At 62.2% G+C, this 12,485-nt stretch overlaps 1 protein-coding gene across 1 annotated transcript in view; it reads left to right on the forward strand.

Moving 5' to 3' along the window:
* Positions 1-6,630: 6,630 nt before the first annotated feature.
* The window catches only part of OSBPL5 (oxysterol binding protein like 5), a 48,967-nt gene continuing 43,112 nt past the window's right edge, over positions 6,631-12,485 (forward strand). The window contains exon 1 of the mRNA XM_032879746.1: positions 6,631-6,728. The gene's annotated coding sequence lies outside the window, so the exon portion shown is untranslated. The remainder of the gene's footprint in view (positions 6,729-12,485) is intronic.

Consider the following 12,485-nt stretch of genomic DNA (forward strand, 5'->3'; position numbering starts at 1 on the left):
ACAAGTAGACAGAGAGGCAGGCAGAGAGAGAGGGAGAAGCAGGCTCCCTGCCGAGCAGAGAGCATGATGTGGGGCTCGATCCCAGGACCCTGAGATCATGACCTGAGCCGAAGGCAGAGGCTTAACCCACTGAGCCACCCAGGCACCCCAGCAAATAGACTTTTTGCATATTTTGTTACATTACATTTTAATGTTTCATGGACTTTGGTGTACCAAGGGTACCAAGGGTAGATGGTGATTGCGACAATAATGGTGGTGATGGTGATGATGGTGGTGATGGTGGTAATGGTGGTGGTGGTGATAATGGTGATGATGATGGTGGTGATGGTGATGATGGTGGTGATGGTGGTAATGGTGGTGGTGGTGATAATGGGGATGGTGATGGTGGTAATGGTGGTGGTGGTGATAATGGTGATGATGATGGAGGTGATGGTGGTGATGGTCATGATGATGGAGGTGATGTTGGTGATGGTCATGATGATGGTGGTGGTGGTGATTGTGGTGATAGTGGTGATGGTGATCGTGATGGTGGTGGTGGTGATGGTGGTGGTGGTGATAATGGGGATGGTGATGGTGGTAATGGTGGTGGTGGTGATAATGGTGGTGATGATGGTGATGATGGTGGGGGGGAAATGGTGAGGGTAGAAAAGCCTGGATTCACACTGTGTTCTGACTCCAAGCCCAAGCTCGTATCAGCATACTGTACTGAAATCTTTATAATCCCCCTTCCAGCAGCCTCTATATCAGTGACTTTCAGCCTTTTAACCTCAGGATCCTCTGCACTTAAAAAAAAATATATTAGGACCACAAAGAACATTTACTTCTCTAGATGAGTCTCTCAATGTTTACTCTAATTTTTAAAACATATATTTAATTATTCATTTAAAAAGAATAATGTATCCTTTATGAAAACTAACTATATTTTCCAAAATAAAAGTATTTAGTGGAAAGCGTGGCATTTTTTTTGCATTTTTTGAGAGACTTTTATGTCCAGCTTAATGGAAGCCAGCTAGAGTCTCACATCTGCTTCCACAGTCCATCTGTTGCGATTATCATGTGGTTGTGGCCTCTGGAAAACGCCCTTGTGAGCTGTAAGAGAATGAACGCAAATAGCACCCTGGAAGTACAGTGATTGCTTTCACGGGGGCACCTGGGGGACTCAGTCAGTTGAGCATCTGCCTTCGGCTCAGGCCTGATCCCAGGGCCCCAGGATCGAGTCCCACATGGGGCCCCTGCTCAGCGGGGAGCCTGCTTCTCCCTCTCCCTCTGCTCCTCTGCCTGCTTGTGCTCTCTCACTCTGTCGAATAAATAAATAAAATCTTTAAAAAAAAAAATCGCTTTCATGTTTGGGGCCCCTGGAAGGTCTCCGAGACCCCCAGGGAGGTTCCAAGTGCACACTTGGAGAACTGCTGTAGATCCTCCAAAGCAAGTACAGACGATCACAGTGGTGGGGTGTCCTGGAGCTTCTGCAGGAGCAGCAGAAGCTCCCCGGAGCTATGCACACTCTCTAGAGGGACTTGCCACATGACCTGCGTGATCTTCCCTCCTCGTCTTCTCCGTTACCTTCCCCAAGTGTTGGCTGGGCTTCTGGTCTGCCTCTTGGCGGACGAGTTATGCCTGCAAACCAGGACCCACCCCTACAGAAGTGGCTGGTGAGCGGTGTCCCATTGAGGGCAGCAGCGAGTGAACCTACCAGCAGACCCAGCTCCGCGAATCTGCAAAGCCCCGTTCCCCAGGACAGGTTTCGACATCCCAGAAGAAAGGGCAACCCCTCTCTCGGGCACATACACCCTGGAACCATTCTGCCCGCCTTGGGCACTCCTCTTCTAGCGTTCCCTATCCGTGTGTCACCAGGCAGCAGCCCCAGGCCCTCCCCAGATATGGAAGACAGGATGTGCCAGATTCACCCTGGTTATCCCAAAGACAGGCCGTAGAAAGTCAGCCTTCGGCCAAACCCTGGGCCTCGGGACGTTGGGTCACCCCCAGTGGAGCAGGGCTCACCAGACAGAGAGGGCAGCCCCCAGAGAAGGCTCAGGCCTTCAGGGCTCCAGGGAAAGCCCTCCTTGCTCGTCCTGTCCTCTCTGTCGCTGGGCAGGGAGGGCAGGGGATGGGCATCCAGTCTGGACTGGCTCTCATCAGTGGCTTCCAGGACTCTGACACTGTCCTCACGTGAAGACACACAACAGAAGCATTTAGAACAGGAAAGAATCCCAGTGGACCAAGGACCCGCTCAGTGATACGAACACTGCAGGTGTTCAAGAGTTACCTGTCGTGGGGTGACGTGTGTCCCCCACAAAGACATGTCCACATCCAAGCCCCCAGGACCTGTGAATGGGACCTTATTTGGACATAAGTTGCCATTTCAAGTGTAGTTAAGGGTTTTCAGATGAAATCATTCTGGATGATCTTGGGGGACCCTAATCCAATGACTGTGTCCTAATAAGAGAAAGGAGAGGGAGATTCGAGAAGCGGACACAGGAGGCGGGCGGGCACAAGGTCACGGAGGACAGAAGCAGAGGTCAGAAAGATGCATCCCATGGGCAGAGGAACGCCAAGGAGTGCCGGTAGCGCCGCCAGCCGCATCCCAGCTTCTGAGGCTGCTCTGGCCCCGGGAAGATGCCTCCAACAGGCCCCCCCGCCAGCCTAGCTCAGCGGTGGGTGGGCTGTGGGGATCCTGGGGCTGTAGGTCAGTGAGCCAGCCCCGCCCCTCTGGGCACTGTCCGCCCTTGGGGCATTTCCCCACCTCTCAGCTGTGCCCTCCATCCGTGGTCCTGCTCCCTTCCCAATGCTGAGTGCCCCAGAGGACGCTGCAGCACTGACCCCACACAGGAGGGTCAAAGGTCATGTCTGCCAGCCCGGATTTCCACCTGCAAGAACCAGCTCATGCACGGGGGGTGGGGGGTGGGGTGTGGGGGGGTGGTGTCCGGGCCCGGGTCCATCAGCACATCCGCAGGCCCCCAGCACCATGTGCTCCTCACGAGCCCCAGATGTCATACCAGCCTCCCCAGCGTCTGGCCCCGAGGTGTGCCCTATACACGGCACCTTCTCGTCTCCCCAGGTAGGAGAGCGAGTACTGCCAGCAGGGGAGTAGGACTTTACCATCCGGTGTTTGCCTGAATCTGGGGCTGGGATGTGTCCTCCTGGAGGGTGGGTATGTGTGTAAGAGAGAGAGGGAGGGCATGTGTGAGCTCCGCCCCAGCAGCGGGCCTCTTCAGGGAGCGCCAGCACCGTGGCAGGCACCACCCCCCCCCCCCCCGAGCCTTCCCAGGGGAGATTCTGCAGCTGGACTTTCCAGGTTTCCCCGAGAGAACCAGAAAACAGCCCTTGCCCGGCCCCCCACACCTGCTTGGTGACTCAGCTTGTGAACACATCACACAGCGTCTCTGTGCGGGAGAAGGAGGGCCACGTCAGGGGACAGAGAGCCTCCCTGCTCCTTCCCCAGGCCCTGACCTCCGGCTCCACCCTCCACCGTGGGAGCTGAGCTGAGGCAGCGGACACCAGACCCGCCCAGTCCCGCCCAGTCCCGCCCAGTCTGGAGGAGTGGAGAGGGAGAGCCTGGGACCAGCTTCTCCAGCCGGCAGGCCAGGCAGGGCCTCAGCCCCTTCCCAGCTGCCTGCCCGAGCTGACAGCCTACCCTCCCTACAGTGCGGAGAATGGTGACCGCCACCTACGGGGAGTGGGCAATGCCGTGGTGTCACACGCAGAAAGTGGGGCCACAGGGCGAGAGATGGATGAACGCTACCGTTGTTTTTATGATTAGGGGCAGGGTTCTGGAGGCCGTGCGGGCTCCAGACTCCACATGACACACCGCAGGTGGGTGTTGCCTCAGCCCCGTGGCCCAGGTAAGGACCCAGACCAGGGAGTGAAGGGTCTCACCGTGGAGACGTTCCCAGAGCTGGCTCTGAGTGGCTGTCAAGCTCTGTAGGCCATGTCCCTGGGGTGGCCTTGCCCTAGGGGCAGCAGGGAGGGCCTCGCGGCCCAGGCTCACCTGCCCTGCCCAAGCCTCCAGGTTCCCCCACTGCTGCCCGAGGAGCAGGATCGGGGCCCAGCTAGTAGCAGGGGATCCCACCCACAGGCCTGCTCCTTGGGCCTCAGTCTCCTTACCTGAGAAATGGGGAGAAATCATATGCAGATTCTGCCGGTTCAGGAAGCATGGGTAAGGATGGGGCTGGCACCACCCCTGGCTCAGCGCTCTTCCCCCGTGGCCCTCGGCCGGCTGGCACATGGCCCTGCTGAGGCCAGAGCCCCGGCAGCCCATCCCTGCAGGCGCCTTCTCCGAAACGGGCCCAGGTATGTGCCATGCTTGCCCAGGAGTGAAGTCCGCATGTGCAAAGGCCCTTTCTCACATCTTCTCACGGGCAGATCTCTCTGACCCTAAGATCAGAGCCGGGGAAGGAGACAGTGGCTGCTGTGCAGACTGTGCAAGCCGTCCCTTCCCCTGGGCTCAGCTCAGAAGTCTGTTTCCGCCCTGGGGATGCGTGGCCGCTTAGGCTGGAGGAGGAACGAAGCTACAGGTCGGCCCATTTCTAGGTGAGGAAACCAAGGCAGGGCATTGCAGGGCCTTGCCCACGCCCCCCCCCCCCAGCTCCCAGGCAGCTAGCCAGCCCCGCTCTGCTCACCCCCGAGCCCCTCCACAGTCATGTTTCCTGCACTGACCACAGTGCACATACACACTTCCATTTGACAAGTAGGTAAACAGAGGCCCAGAGGAGCGCGTCACCTGCCCGGGACTGAGCTGGAAGAGTCCAGGGCTGTGTCCAGTGCGGTGGAAACTTCCTTGCTTCCCACACCTGCAGCCGCCTGCGGCCCCCTGCTGACCCATCCCAGTGAGCCCACCTCCGCCCTCTGACCTACCCCTGCTTTGTCATCTTAGAGGGGGGCGTCCTTCCCCCCCCCCCCCCTATATTTGGCCAGGTGTCCCTTTGACCTCTGCCCTCAGCAGTCTCATTTCGTGAGATCAAGCTGCCTTCAAACAGCCGGTATCATCAGTGACTGGAAACTTGCCCCACATGGGCCCCGGAGACCTCCGCCCCAGGGGAGAACCGCTTTGTTTTCTCGCTCAGTCCCCTGCGCATTGGCCCGGCAACCAGCACACCCCAGCTCTGTGTAGACGCTAGGCTCTTCGGAGGGTGACGGGCCCGGCACACTGAGCAGACCCTGTCCTGTGGGGGGCCACCTGCCGCAGGAGCAGAGCGGGCCCTGCTATGGCCCTGAGCATCTTGTCTGAGCACTTCTGCATCCGAAGGCCTCGCAAGGTGACAATGGGGCAGGAGCGGGCTTGTCCTGGGGATGAGCTTGGAGCAGGCCCCCCAGCCCATGGCCCCTCAGATAACCATCCCTGGCTGGTGCTTCTGTGCCCCCCTGGGGAAGGCACCTGGTCTAAGGTGGGTGGGCCTGGTACTGAGGCTGGGGGAGGGGGTTTGGTCAGGGCCACCCACCTGGCTGGTTGGGAGCAGAGCCAAGGTAGGCGGTGGTTACCCCATGCCTACTCCAGTCCCAGGGCCTGAAGGGGGCCCCCCCAAGGCAGCCGAATATGTCCTGCATGGTGGTCCTGCCTGACCATCAGGCTTAGGGGCTGCCCTGGGGGCACTCTTGGCCCAACATAAAATCAGACTGTGGAAATGCCTATGTGGGCCTAAGTGTCAGACGTGGGAAAGAAGGCTGGGGCTCGGCTGAGGGTCAGTCACATCCCTTGGAAGGGAACGGACTGAGGGAGCGTTTCCATTTGGAAAAGGCTCTGTGCACTTGCATGTCCTCCCTGGTCTGGGGATGCCTGGAAGGGGCCCAGTTCACCCCGTCTTGGCCTCTGGGGGGACAGATGCTATCGGAAGGCCGCTGGCAATTCTGAAGACTGAGGTCCTAGAGCACCTCAGCCTGGGGGGCCAGGGCTGGGGAGACACTGGGGCCAGTGGGAGGTCACACAGCTTTAGGGCCTACAGGTGAGGAGCTGGGGAAGACCCTCGCCTCCTCAGCTCCCACCTGCTGAAGGAGCGTCTTCTATACCAGAGGGCATCAGGGTCTAGAAAGGTCTCTGGGAGCAGAAGGGATAGGGGGACCCACAGAAGGAAATCTGCAGCAGGTGGGTTCCTAGCAAGAGTCCCAAGGAAGAGGTGCTGTTAGAAACATGGGGTGTGTCCTAGAGGTCCTATTCTGCATACCTGTAGGACAAGGACAAAGGGCTGGGGTTTCCGGGGTTCTTCATGTTCCAGTGGCTTCTGTCCCAGCAAGAAAACTTATGACAGTTTCTGGGGCCCAGGAAGAGAGAGGGGGCACCCCGGACTGTGCTTAGGGTGGGCTGGAGGGCGCCAGGCATCTACCGGAGGGCCCTCCTGCAGGCGGCCTCCCCGCTCACCGCCATCAAGCCTGCCCAGCGGCGGGACCTGTGGCGGCACAGCGGACCCAGCCAGGACTGGGGGCGCGGAGGACGCCTGGGGTCCCCGTGCCCGGCTCCAGCGCCGCGGATCCCTCCCGGGTTTTGCGGCCGCCGAGCCCTCACCCTGCCCCCTCCCCGCTGCGGCCCCCTCCCTCCTCCTAACTGCTCCTCCCTCGCTCCGTCCTCCAGCGCCCGGCCTCCTCCCCGCCCCCTCCCCGCCGCGCTCCCTCCTCCCGCCGCCGCTGCTCCCGGCCCGGGCTCCGCGGTCGACCAGTGCTCTGGCATTTCCTGCAGCCGGGCCGCGCCGCCAGCTGAGCCCCGCGCGCCGGGTCCGCCGGCCCCGCGTCGCCGCACGGTAGGGGCAGGGGCGCGGCGGGCGGGGAGCGCCGGGCGGGCCGGGGAGGCGGCCGGGAGGGCCCGGGGAGGGGCCCGGCGGGGCCGCGGCCGAGAGGGCCCGGAGCGTCCGGCGGCGGCCGACTGCGGGGCCCGGGGACTGCCGCGGCCCGCGGGGGCCCGGGGACTGGGGCGCAGCCCGGCGCGCGCGACAGCGGCCTGGCGGGGAGCCCCGGGGGCGCGGGGCCGGTCCCAGGGGCGGGCGGGCCGGGGCGCGGGTGGGGCCCGGGCGTGGGGAGCGGCGCGCGCAGCCCGCCTCCCGCCCGGCGGGGCCTGGAGGCGCGGGGCCGCGGGGGGCTGGCCGTACGCGCCCCCAGCCCGGCGCACCCTGGGTTGGGTCTGCGCCCCGCGTCCGGGCTCGCCGCCGTGGGCTTCCTCCGAGCGCGGCGGCGTCTGGGCCCACGGAGCAGGCGGCCGCCGGGGCTGAGGGACGACCCCTGCCTCGCCCACCGCCCTCCATCTCTAGGCCACTGACACCCTAAAGACAGAGTCCTAGCGAGTGTTGGGAGGGGGCGTTGGACATGAGTCTCCCGGAGGGTCCCGAACGCTTGAGGCTCCTGGGGAGGGTGGGACATGGTGGGGAGGGCACCGTGGGCAGCCCCTGGGGGCCACTCTCCAGCCTGGGCTCCGCGGGCTCGGCCCCTCCCCCCTGGTGGGCTGTCCGCTGTCAGGGGCCAGCTGGAGCTGGGACTTGGAGTGTCTGGGGACGTGCACAGGTCCTCGGGGCCGAGGTGGGCTTCTCTGCCCCCACACATCCTTGGGCTGGGCCAGGCCAGGCCTTGCTGGAGCAGCTGGCTGGGTTCCTGCTCTTTTGCCATCTTGGGATTCTATGAACTTGCTGCTCTGTCTACACCGGAAAGAATTTAGATACGCATCTGCCTGTCTGCCTGAATCCCTTTGACAGGTGGGCCTTTGGGATTGTACCCAGGTGCGTCCCCCAGGCCAGGGACAGGCTCAGGGTGTCACAGCTAGGGACGTGGGCATGGCCTCTGGGTTCGATGTGTGAGTCCTTGGCCCCGCGTGCACTGTGTGGATCCGGGTCCAGAGCGGAGACACCCTGCCCTCAGCGTGAGCAGGCTGGGTGGTCTTTTGGCTGCGTTCTTACCCCAATGCCTTTGGTTTTGCAGGGCCTTGTGGCTCCTTGAACTTGACTGGCTTTACGAGCAGCAGGGCTCGGGGGCATCTGATGCCCCCCTTCAGGCTTCAAGCTCCAGATCTCGGATCCCATTGTCTGCCCCACGTGTGTGGGGCCGCGGGGGCCTGGGAGGCAGCGGCCAGTGAGTCTGTCTGCTGTGTCTTACCAGGCTGTGCTGAGAAAAGGTGACAAAGCAGATGGGCCAGGCGAGGGCCTTCTGACCCTGCCTTGTCCTGGGGAGGGGGGAGACCTGTGCAGAGGCCTGGGCAGGTCGTCCTGGAAGCCAGCCCAAAGCTGGAAAGCTGGTCCTTCCTGGGCCCTCAAGGCGGCGAATCTGTTCTCTTCTGAGCCCTGCTTCTGGCTCCGGCCGCTTAATGCAGCCCGTCCCCCTTAGCGTGGCGCTCACTGTGCTGAGTGTCTGGGATCAACATTGGTCCTGCATTCTCTTCCCGGAAGCTTCCGGAGCCAGGGGAGTAACCCGACATGCTAAGCGGAAACCTGCACGAGGAGCCCCTGGTTTGCAGACTGCTGGGTGTCTTTGGCCGCTGTGTTTTGGGGGGCTCGTGCTTTCTGCCGATTCTGTGGTGTGCACACGCGGTGTGCAGGTGGAGGGGATCTCCCCCAACAAGGTGACAAGGTGACAGAAGCATGCCCTGCCCCTTTCCTGTGTGTTGTCCCAGCGACAGGTATGCGGCCACAGCTGAGAAACCGTGCAGACCCAGCTCCCGGTTGTAGGGGTGAGGCATGAACCCCAGGATGGGGGCTGAACGGTGCACGACAAGAGGACCCAGATATCTTGACACGAAGGGACCTGTCAGATGTGGTTCCCCGCGTGGGGTCCCTGGGTCGGGTGCCTGGCTGGGGGGAGTGGCAGGGTGGGGTGGTGCTCCCATCAGTGGCCAGGCGCGTTGGCCCGGGAGCTCCTTGCACGGCTCACGGCCACCCTGGAGGAACAAGGCACTGTTCTGGGGGCCGGATTTGCCCCGTAACCTACCAAGCCTACAGGTCTAGGGAACAGAACTTTAGCCCTCTGAGGCTTTGCACCGGCCTGGGCTGGACTGGTGACCCTCACGGGGTGGCCACTTGTCTGGGGAGATTCTAAGCAGCCAGTGGACCTTCTGCAGGGCTGGGTAGTGATGGTTGCATACAAAGGACTTGGGCTGGGAGCAGGCGGTTCTGAGCCAGGGCCCCTGGAGCGTGCACTAGCGGGTGTGAATTTGGCTTCTGCTGGCCTGGTGTCTCTGCCAAGGGGAGTGGGCCCCAGTTGTGTGGTCAGGACCTGCCTGATGGGGAAGCAGGGCTCGGGCAGGGCCGGGGCAGAACAGTGGGTCTCGCCTAGAGTTCTTCGGTAAGGTAGCTGGGGGATAAGCCACTCAGCGCAAGGAATGCTGCTGGCCCAAGATGTGGGGCAGCGCGGAAGAGCTTTGGGGATCTGTAGAGAGGAAATCCCCGCGACCAGGATCACAGATGAAGGGTGGGGTGTATGATGACCCCTGGGACGGGCCTCAGAGCCATCCAGCCTGGCCCTAGGGAGGCCCAGGACCACCAAAGGACTAGCAACATTATCTAGGCCATTGGGCCAGGGAGAGACGGTCCCCACCGCTCAGGACAGGAGCTGGGTGGCTGTCTTTGGGGGATCCAGGACCCCCAGGGGGCCTTTGTCGTGTATCTCAAAGCCAGCGGTTCGCTTAGTCTCCAGAGGCCACCTGACGGCCTCTCTTCTGTCCCGGGCTCAGACCACACCAGCCCCCAGCATGCTCCAGTCTCGCCCCCGGCTCCGTCTCCCGCGGCAGCTGGCACGATCTCTGGAATACTGGCCGCCTTGTGTGGCCTACCGGCTTCGAGTCCTCTGTGACTCGCAGTGCCCTCCAGACAGTCCCACACTCCCTTCTGGGCCTCACGAGATGCTGGACGGCCGGTCCCCGCCTGCCCGTAGGCTCCCCGCACCTCCACGCCCCTGTCCACGGCGTCTGGCCCCAGGCCTGCCTTTGTTACCCGTGGCCTTTGCATTCCCTGTTCCCTCGTCCTCGGTACCAAGGAGCCTCAACTCGGGTGTCGCGGGCCCCTCTGTGGTCACGAGACGCCCGTTCCGAGGCGGCTAGACGGGCTTCATTTTCTTAGCCACGCGGATCCGTGTCCGAATTACCTCCCTTCTCGGTTTGCTTCATGGAATGACTGGATGTGGGGAAGGCGGTCGGTCGGCCCAGAGCCGGGCCCGTGGCAGGCGCTTAGCGTTAGCACGAGTGGTCATCACGCCCTCGTTGACTGACTGTGTGCTCGGGGCCTGGCACGTAGCAGGTGCTCTGTGCTCACGTGAAGCCTCAGGATTGCCCTTGTCTAGGGAAGCCAGCGTCTTGAGATGACGCCCGCTCCGCGTCTCTTTTCGGGTCCTCCGGTGTGCTCATGTTCAAAAGGCCCAGCTTGCGGCACTGCCCAGTGCGCCCATCCTTCCTGAGTTAGAAACAGAAAGCGCACTGTGGCTTACCTGGGAGGAAAGGCTACCGCTGAGCGGCACTGACCCGCCTGGGCCCCCTCTCACCCTCACAGGCACGAAGGACTCGGGGAAGATGAGGCCCCACAAGTGAACTGTGTCCAGCCGTGACGGGGAGTTTCAGGAGGCGTAATGAGGCCGTGAGGAGGGATCTGGCAATACCCCATCCCACGGGTCACTGCCCCGTCTAAGGCCCGGGCAGTCTGGAAACCAGGCACAGGCCGTGCTCTGCTTTGGAGACCGGCAGGTCCCCAGGAAAGCAGGGGGAGGAGAGGGAGTGGGGGCCTCTGCGGGCCAGCGGGCCGGCAGGGTGGCGCCTCTGTCCCTTGGCCACAGCCACACTGGGAATAGCAGCTTGCACACAGGGACGGGCATACAGGCCAAGGGGAAGGAGCTCCTGCTGCTTCCTGGGGTGAATGGGCACCCAGAGGTCGCTTAAAGGGCCAGCTGATGCCTAGGAGGGACAGGAGTTGGGGGGGGTGCCCTGGGATTTTCCTGCCTGCCTCACGGGCTGAAGCTGGCAGAGGGTCCCTTAGAGGGCCCATGGCTGCATATCATGTTCCCTGGGCCACAGCAGCCTGAGGGGACCAGTGAGCAGCAGAGCAGCTAAACAGGGAGGCCAGATCGGCCTTATGGGACGGACACCACCCCACTTGTCAGGAAGCCCCCCAAATCCAGAACCCTGGGCCAAGGGGGCAGGACAGCCACACTCAGACCTGAAGTTGCCCCGCTGTGGGATGAGAACTATCGCCAGGGTCCCCAGCTACCCAGAGCCCAGGGAAGAGCCCTCCTGCCGTTACTTATGGCGTTGGTGGAATGTGGGTTTCTGTGCCTCGGCTGTTTCAAGAGAGCGTTCCTTCGCTGGGGCACGGGCGTGGGCTGCCAGTTTTGTGTGTACCCTGGAAGTAGAGGAGGTCTTCAGGATGTCGGGGGGTCGGGGCCCTTGCCAGCATGGCCCTCCCATGGGCCTTGAGGTTGTAGGCCCCTCACCCCAGCCCTGGGAGACGGGATGGTCTCTGCTCCACACCACCCGCTCGGACCCTAAAGACCAGAGTGGCTGTCTGGGGTTTGGGACACTTTGTTTCCACCTTTCTACAGTGGCCCCTCGAACAAAGCCTGGGCCAGGGTCTCCGGGTTAGCCTAACCCGGTCCTGGGGAATCCTGAGGAGGGGACGGTGGGGAGCCCTGGATCCCTGCCTGCCCGACCCCGCTGAGCTGCTGCTCGGGGCCGAGCAGAGCAATGAGATGACTCCACAGCCTGGCTGGGGGTGAGGCTGGGCCCATGGTGGGTGGATTGGGAGGCCTGGGCAAGGAAGATACGGCTCTGGGGTTCTCAACCCCAGGTGCTGGGGGCATCGGAAACTTCCTTTGCTATCTGTAAGTGCAGGCCACAGCAGTCCCCTGAGAAATCAGATGGTCTCCTGTGTCCGCACTGGGTAAGCGTCAGCCACACGTTGGTGGCTCTGGCCAGCTCCTCATGAGTTAGAAACCAGGTGTGGGCGGTGCTGACTCAAGGCCAGCTGCACAGTAGGACCACGGGGGTGCTGGTGAGGGGAGGGAGCACGGGGAGGGGGCGCTGGGACTTGGCGTTAGAGCAGAAGCTGAGCTGTAGGTGTGGTGACGAGGAAAGCAGTGGGACTGTTACTGCACCTGCTGCCTTAGCATATGCTGTTCCCTTGCCTGGAACACTCTTCCAGCCTTGCAGCAGACCAGCTGTTTGGGGCTGCTCAGGCGTGGCCTGGCCCCTTCTCTGTGGAGCCCGTGGTCTTCGGGGTAAGCTTGCAGGAGTCCCCCTCGCCTCCTGTGTCGTCTCCCTTCTGTGTCGGGCCTCCTGCTCCTGGCCTGACCCCCTCTGATCTGAGCCCCCGGCTCCTCCTTCCCACTCGCTGGCAAAATGGCATTTGTTTCTCCCCCGGCCGGACAGTGAGCTGCTGATTTTGTTTGCTCGGTTTGTGTGTCTTGTTATACACAGAGGCAAGCAGAGAGCTGGAACTCGTCAAGCCAGATGCCCTGGTCTGTAAACACGGCCTCTGCTGAAGGTGCTCCGACTTCCCGTGGGGGCTCCGGGGATGCCCAGCGCCTGCTGGTTAGGA

Source organism: Lontra canadensis, unplaced genomic scaffold (genome assembly GCF_010015895.1).
Source record: "Lontra canadensis isolate GAN:19392208 unplaced genomic scaffold, GSC_riverotter_1.0 scaffold66, whole genome shotgun sequence".
In the NCBI taxonomy this organism is placed as follows: domain Eukaryota; kingdom Metazoa; phylum Chordata; class Mammalia; order Carnivora; family Mustelidae; genus Lontra; species Lontra canadensis.